Here is an 8,944-nt window from a genome sequence, read left to right on the forward strand (position 1 = left end):
CACCAAACTTAAATTGTTGCTTGTCCCCAAAAAACTGAAAATCAAATAGGATAAAAAGAAGAGAATATACAATAAATTCAAAAAACATCGATGAAGATCAGTCTTAATTAGATGAGCGGGGCTATTAGCTTTTTGCTTCTGAATAGTTTTGGCATCTCACTTTTTCCTTTTAAGTTCAGAACGATTGGCATCTATAGAAACTCAGAATTCAGATAGTGTTATTGATTCTCCTAGTATAGTATGTTGATTCTTGAATACAGTTACTTTATGAGTTTTGGCCGTGACCCTAAGCATTTTGTTTTCCAGTATTACCACCGGATACAAAGATTCCACAGACACATAACTGGGTGAACCTTTTCAGATTGTGACTCAGCTTTGCTAGAGTCCCCAATTAGAGGTGTCCAGAACTCTTAAGCACACTTTTTATCTTTGGACCACGATTTTAACCGCTCAGTCTCAAGCTTCTCACTTGACACCTTCACGCCACAAGCACATGGTTAGGGACAGCTTGGATCCTATCCACTGATGCTCAAAGCCTTGGATCCTTTTATTTTACCCTTGCCTTTTGGTTTAAAGGGCTATTGGCTTTTTCTGCTTGCTTTTTCTTTTTCTTTCTTTTTCTTTTTTTTTCTCTCTCTTTTTTTTCCTTTTTTTCTTTTCTTCTTTTTTTCGCAAGCTTTGTATTCACTGCTTTTTCTTGCTTCAAGAATCATTTTTATGATTTTTCAGATTATCAATAACATTTCTCCTTTTCCATTATTCTTTCAAGAGCCAACAATTTTAACATTCATAAACAACAAATTCAAAAATATGCACTGTTCAAGCATTCATTCAGAAAAACAAAAAGTATTGCCACCACATCAAAATAATTAATCTGTTTTAAAATTCGAAATTCATGTACTTCTTTTTCTTTTTGCAATTAAAAACATTTCTTATTTAAGAAAGGTGATGGATTCATAGGACATTCATAACTTTAAGACATAAACTTTAAATTTTATTAATCATGGAATGAAAATAAGACTCAAAAATAAATATAAGAGAAAACCAATAATAATAGAAGACAGAAAATAAAAAAACAGAAAAATAAATGACTCTTAAAATAGATTTCTAATAATAAAGGTTATCACAGAGTTAGGACTCAACAACCTTGATTTTGAGCAGCGGATGCTCGTTCAATCTATGGGGCGTTTGGTCCTTCAAGGGAGAGCTTCTGGCGTTTCAGCTCCTGTAGCTCACGCCCCTGCTTCTCCTGTTCCTTGAGCAGCTTGCAGAGCATGCAGTTTTGATTCTGCTGTTCTTCCTTAAGTTGTTCCATAGCTTCTTGCAGCTTGGTGACAAATGCTTCTAGGCGGGTCCGGTAGTCAATTTCAGAGATTTCTGGGAGGAACTCCTGCGCCCTCCTTTTGATGGAGTTGTCTTGCACTTGTTGTCCTTCCATTGACTTTTTGGTGATTGGGTGTTCGATTGGAATGAATTCATCCACTCCCATCCTCACCCCAGCATCTTTACATAGCAGAGAAATTAAGCTTGGGTATGCCAGTTTGACTTCAGTGGAGTTCTTGTTTGCTATTATGTAAATTTCACAAGAAATCAGATGATGAATCTCCACTAATAGATTCGGTTTTATACATACGCGAGGAAGGTAATCAAAAAAGAAAGAAGATGAGTTCTTCTTTCTTTTATCACTTAGGAGCCGTGCGAGATTCCCAGCATAATGCAATGAATCATCACTGCTCTTTTAACAGTGACCTCAGAGCGGTTGCTAGTGGGCAGTATGGAACGCCCAATGAAGTCCAACCAGCCTCTTACAACTGGTTTGAGATCTCCTCTCTTGAGTTGGTTTGGGACACCTTTTGAATTGGTTATCCACTTAGTTCCAGGGAGGCATATGTCTTCTAGAACTTGGTCCAACCCCTTATCTTCTCTCACCATTCTCCTATTAAAGGATTCTGGAGCATCTTGTAGTTGAGGCAATTTGAAGACCTCTCTTATTTTGTCCAGATGGAAGTAAATAATCCTTCCTCTGACCATGGTTCTGTAGGTATGAAAGGCGGTTCCAGTTATTCTCTGCTTATCTGTCAGCCACAGATATGAATAGAATTCCTGAACCATGTTTCTTCCAACCCTTGTTTCAGGATTAGCTAGAATTTCCCATCCTCTGTTTCGAATTTGCTCTTGGATCTTTGGATATTCATCTTCTTTCAGATTGAATTTAACTTCTGGGATCACTGATCTTAGACCCATTATTTTATGGTAATGGTCTGCATGTTCTTTGGTGAAGAACCTCTCTTGATTTCAAAGAATCTTTGGAGTATTCTCTTTCTTGCCTCTTGAATTAGTTTGTTTTCCCTTAGGAGCCATGATCTTAATGAGTCTTAGCTCAGTGATCACGGAAAAATACACCAAACTTAGAGGTTTGCTTGCCCTCAAGCAAAAGAAAGGAAAGGGGAGAGAGAGGAGGAGAGGCAAATTCGAATGGTGGAGAGGAGGGGATGGCCGAATGTGTATTTTTGAGAGAAGGGGAGGGATTTCGAAAATTTTGAAAGAGATATGACATAGAGATATGATTGCTGGAAGAAAATAAAATCATGATATGAAAAAGATGAGATTTTTAATTGAAAAATATATAAAGAGGTTAAATCTGAAAATTTGTTTATGCATCTAAGAAATAAGAGATGATATGAAGAGTTTGAAAAGATTTGGAAAGAAATTGAAAAGATACTTGAGGTTTTTGAAGAAGATTTGGGAAGGATTTGAAGGTAATTTGAAAAGAGATTTAGAAAAGTGTTGAATATTTTTGAAAATTGAGGGTTAATGATGAAAGCTTGAAACATGTTTATGCAGAAAATTATGAATCAAAACATGAAAATTTGAAAAATTTTGAAGTGGAAAACAAAATCCTCTCCCCTTGTCTTTCTGGCGTTAAACACCCAGAATGGTATTCATTCTGGCGTTTAACGCCCATAAGTTGGCCATTGTGGGCGTTTAACGCCCAGCTAGGTACCCTGGCTGGCGTTAAATGCCAGAAATCCTTTGTTACTGGGCATTTTTCTGAACGCCCAGGATGCTGCAATTCTGGCGTTAAATGCCCAGAATGGTACCCATTCTGGCGTTTAACGCCCAAAATGCTCCTTACTGGCATTTTCTTGCCAGTGAGCTCCTTTTCTCTACTTTTTGCGCTAAATCTTTCTGTAACTCTGTGAATTTCTTCAATTTTGATGGTTAATATTGAAGAGAATTTATATTAAACTTCTCTAATTATTAAGTAAAACAAATAACCTGCTAATGGCTGGGTTGCCTCCCAGCAAGCGCTTCTTTATTGTCTTTAGCTGGACCTTGACTGAGCTTTATTCAAGCCTTAGTTTTGAGCATTCTTGCTCAAAATTGGTTTCGAGATAATGTTTGATTCTCTGTCCATTAATAATGAACTTTTTATCAGAATCAATATCCTGAAGCTCAACATATCCACACGGTGATACACTTGTAATCACATATGGTCCCCTCCACCGGGATTTCAATTTCCCAGGGAATAGTCTGAGCCTAGAGTTGAAGAGCAGAACCTTTTCTCCTAGTTCAAAGACTCTAGATGACAGTTTCTTGTCATGCCACTTTTTTGCTTTCTCCTTATAAATTTTAGCGTTTTCAAAAGCATTGAGCCTGAATTCCTCTAGCTCATTCAGCTAGAGCAATCTTTTCTCTCCAGCTAACTTAGCATCCAGGTTTAGGAATCTGGTTGCCCAGTAGGCCTTATGTTCCAGTTCCACGGGCAAATGATAGGCCTTGCCATACACAAGCTGGTATGGAGAGGTTCCTATAGGAGTCTTGAATGCTGTTCTGTAAGCCCACAGAGCATCATCCAAGCTTTTTGCCCAATCCTTTCTACGGGTAATTACAGTCCTTTCCAGGATTCTTTTTAGTTCTCTATTAGAGATTTCAACCTGCCCATTTGTCTGTGGGTGATATGGAGTTGCTACTTTGTGGCTAATTCCATATCGTACCATAGCAGAGTATAGTTATTTATTACAGAAATGAGTGCCCCCGTCACTGATTAGTACTCTGGGGATGCCAAATCTGCTGAAGATATGTTTCTGGAGGAATTTTAGTACGGTCTTAGTATCATTAGTGGGTGTGGCAATTGCTTCTACCCATTTAGATACATAGTCTACCGCCACCAGAATGTAAGTGTTTGAGTATGATGGTGGGAAGGGACCCATGAAGTCAATACCCCATACATCAAACAACTGAATCTCTAAGATCCCTTGTTGAGGCATGGCATAACCATGAGGCAAGTTGCCAACTCTTTGGCAACTGTCACAGTTACGCACAAACTCTCGGGCATCTCTATAGAGAGTAGGCCAGTATAAGCCACATTGGATGACCTTAGTGGCTGTTCGCTCACCTCCAAAATGTCCTCCATACTGTGATCCATGGTAGTGCCATAGGATCTTCTGTGCCTCTTCTCTGGGTACGCATCTGCGGATCATTCCATCTACACATCTCTTAAAGATATACAGTTCATCCCATAAGTAGTACTTTGCATCTGAAATTAGTTTTTTCGTCTGCACCCTGCTGTACTCTTTGGGTATGAACCTCACAGCTTTATAATTCGCAACGTCTGCAAACCATAGTGCTTCCTGAATGGCAAAAAGTTGCTCATCCAGAAAGGTTTCAGAGATCTCAGTAGGAGGGAGGGACGCCCCTGCTACTAGTTCTATCCGGGACAGGTGATAAGCTACCTGGTTCTCTGTCCCTTTTCTGTCTCTTATTTCTATATCAAACTCTTGCAGAAGCAACACCCATTTTATGAGCCTGGGTTTTGAATCCTACTTTGTGAGTAGGTATTTAAGAGCAGCATGATCAGTATACACAATCACTTTTGAACCTATAAAATAGGATCTAAACTTGTCAATGGCATAAACCACTGTAAGTAACTCTTTTTCTTTGGTTGTGTAATTCTTCTGTGCATCATTTAAAATATGACTAGCATAGTAAATGACGTGTAGAAGCTTGTTATACCTCTGTCCCAACATTGCACCAATGGCATGGTGGTATACGAAATTGCTACTCAGGTTGTGAATTGTTGTTCGAAATTGATTCCCTGGCAATGGCACCAAAAACGGATGCACAGGACCATGGTCTAAACATATCTTCACAACTTCGCATAACTAACCAGCAAGTGCACTGGGTCGTCCAAGTAATACCTTACGTGAGTAAGGGTCGAATCCCACGGAGATTGTTGGTATGGAGCAAGCTATGGTCACTTTGTAAATCTCAGTCAGGCGGATATAAAACAGTAATGGGTTTTCAAAAATAAATAATAGAATAGGGATAGAGGTACTTATGTAAATCATTGGTAGGAATTTCAGATAAGCGAATGGAGATACTTTTCGTTCCTCTGAACCTCTGCTTTCCTGCTATCTTCATCCAGTCCTTCTTACTCCTTTCCATGGCTGGCTTTATGTGATACATCACCATTGTCAACGGCTACTTTCGGTCTTCTCTCGGGTAAATAATCCAAATGCCCTGTCACGGCACGGCTAATCGTCTGGAGGCATCACCCTTGTCAATGGCTTCATCTTATCCTCTCAGTGAAAATGATCAACGCACCCTGTCACGGCACGGCTATTCATCTGTCGGTTCTCGATCATGCTGGAATAGGATTTACTATCCTTTTGCGTCTGTCACTAACGCCCCGCAATCGTGAGTTTGGAGCTCGTCACAGTCATTCATTCATTGAATCCAACTCAGAATACCACAGACAAGGTTTAGACCTTCCGGATTCTCTTGAATGCCGCCATCATTCTAGCTTACGCCACGAAGATTCTGGTTAGGAGATCTAAGAGATACTCATTCAGTCTAAGGTAGAACGGAAGTGGTTGTCAGGCACGCGTTCATAGGGAATGATGATGATTGTCACGTTCATCACATTCAGATTGAAGTACGAATAAATATCTTAGAAGCAAAATAAGGTGAATTGAATAGAAAACAGTAGTACTTTGCATTAATCTTTGAGGAACAGCAGAGCTCTACACCTTAATCTATGGAGTGTAGAAACTCTACCGTTAAAAATACATAAATGAAAGTCTAGGCATGGCCAAGAGGCCATCCCTCGAACGTGATCTAAGATAGCATACAACTGATCAAAGATACCTAATAGAATAGTAAAAGGTCCTATTTATAATAAACTAGCTACTAGGGTTTACAGAAGTAAGTAATTGATGCATAAATCCACTTCCTGGGCCCACTTGGTGTGTACTTGGGCTGAGCTTGAGTGTTGCACGTGTAGAGGTCCTTCTTGGAGTTGAACGCCAGCTTTTGTGCCAGTTTGGGCGTTCAACTCTGGTTTTGGCTCCTTTTCTGGCGCTGGACGCCAGATTTGGGCAGAAAGCTGGCGTTGAACGCCAGTTTACATCATCTATTCTTGGCCAAAGTATGGACTATTATATATTGCTGGAAAGCCCTGGATGTCTACTTTCCAACGCAATTGGAAGCGCGCCATCTCGAGTTCTGTAGCTCCAGAAAATCCACTTTGAGTGCAGGGAGGTCAGAATCCAACAACATCAGCAGTCCTTCTTCAACCTCTGAATCTGATTTCTGCTCAAGTCCCTCAATTTCAGTCAGAAAATATCTGAAATCATAGAAAAACACACAAACTCATAGTAAAGTCCAGAAATGTGAATTTAACATAAAAACTAATGAAAACATCCCTAAAAGTAACTAGATCCTACTAAAAACTACTAAAAACAATGTCAAAAAGCGTATAAATTATCCGCTCATCACATGGTAACTGGCATCACACACTAGTTCGAATGGTAATGTCCAGTTTGGTGCAGAGATGACTGGTGCTGTGATCAGCTTAGCTTTCAGGGTCTCAAACGCCTGCAGATACTCTGTGTCAAACACAAATGGCATATCAGCAGCAAGCAGATTGCTCAGAGGTTTTGCTATTTTTGAAAAATCCTTTATAAACCTCCTGTAGAATCCTGCAAGTCCCAGAAAGCTTCTGATTGCTTTTACATTGGCAGGTGTTGGTAATTTTTCAATTACCTCTATCTTAGCTTGATCCACCTCTATTCCTTTGTTTGAAATTTTATGCCCAAGGACAATTCCTTCAGTCACCATAAAGTGACCTTTTCCCAGTTTAAAACTAGGTTGGTCTCTTGGCATCTTTTCAGAACAAGTGCTAAATGGTCAAGACAGGAGCTGAATGAGTCTCCAAATACTGAGAAGTCATCCATGAAGACTTCCAGAAATTTTTCCACCATATCAGAGAAAATAGAAAGCATGCACCTCTGAAAGGTTGCAGGTGCATTGCATAGACCAAAAGGCATCCTTCTGTAGGCAAATACTCCATAAGGACATGTGAATGCTGTTTTCCCTTGGTCCTGAAGATCTACTGCAATTTGGTTGTAGCCTGAATAGCCATCCAAAAAGCAGTAATAGTCATGACCTGCTAGTCTCTCTAGCATCTGGTCTATGAATGGTAAAGGAAAATGATCCTTTCTGGTGGCTGTATTGAGCCTTCTGTAGTCAATACACATACGCCACCCTATAACTGTTCTTGTAGGAACCAGTTCATTCTTTTCATTATGAACCACTGTCATGCCTCCCTTTTTGGGTACAACTTGGACAGGGCTTACCCAGGGGCTATCCGAAATAGGGTAAATATATAATCCCAGCCTCTAGTAATTTAGTGACCTCTTTCTGCACCACCTCCTTCATGGCTGGATTTAGCCGCCTCTGTGGTTGAACCACTGGCTTAGTATCATCCTCCAATAGGATCTTGTGCATGGATCGTGCTGGGTTAATTCCCTTAAGATCACTTGTGGACCACCCAAGAGCTGTCTTGTGTGTCCTTAGCACTTGAATGAGTGCTTTCTCTTCCTGTGGATTTAAAGCAGAGCTTATGATCACTGGAAAAGTGTCACCTTCTCCCAGAAATGCATATTTGAAGGATGGTGGTAGTGGTTTGAGCTCAGGTTTAGGAGGCTTATCCTCTTCCTAAGGAATTTTCAGACGTTCGTTTATTTCCTCTGATTTCTCCAGATCAGGCTGAACATCTTTAAAGATGTCCTCTAGCTTTGATTCGAGACTTTCAGTCATATTGATCTCTTCCACCAAAGAGTCAATAATATCAGTGCTCATGCAGTCATTTGATGTGTCTGGATGCTGCATAGCTTTGACAGCATTTAACTTGAACTCATCCTCATTGACTCTCTGGGTTACTTCCCCTTTTTGTACATCAATAAGAGTTTGTCCAGTTGCTAGGAAAGGTCTTCCTAGAATGAGAGTTGCACTCTTGTGCTCCTCCATTTCCAGCACTACAAAGTCAGTGGAAAAGGCAAATGACCCAACCTTGACAATCATGTTCTCAATTATGCCTGATGAATATTTAATGGAGCCATCAGCAAGTTGAAGACATATCCGGGTTGGTTTGACTTCTTCAATCAAGCCAAGCTTTCTAATAGTGGATGCAGGTATTAGGTTGATACTTGCTCCAAGGTCACATAGAGCTGTCTTGGTACAAGCACCGTCTAATGTACATGGTATCATAAAGCTTCCTGGATCTTGAAGCTTTTCTGGTAAGCTTTTCAGAATGACTGCACTGCATTCTTTAGTGAGAAATACCCTTTCAGTTTCTCTCCAATCCTTCTTATGACTTAAGATCTCTTTCATGAACTTAGCATAAGAGGGTATTTGCTCAAGTGCCTCTGCAAATGGGATCTTTATCTCAAGAGTCCTTAGATAGTCTGCAAAGCGGGCAAATTATTTATCTTGCTCCGCTTGGCGGAGTTTCTGAGGATAAGGCATCTTGGCTTTATATTCTTCAACCTTAGTTGCTGCAGGTTTATTCCCTACAGAGGTGGTTGGAGAAGCCTTCTTAGAGGGGTTACTATCAGCACTTGCAGGTGTCTGATCCCTCATTGGCGTTTGAACGCCAGGA

Source organism: Arachis hypogaea, chromosome 16 (assembly GCF_003086295.3).
Source record: "Arachis hypogaea cultivar Tifrunner chromosome 16, arahy.Tifrunner.gnm2.J5K5, whole genome shotgun sequence".
NCBI lineage: Eukaryota > Viridiplantae > Streptophyta > Magnoliopsida > Fabales > Fabaceae > Arachis > Arachis hypogaea.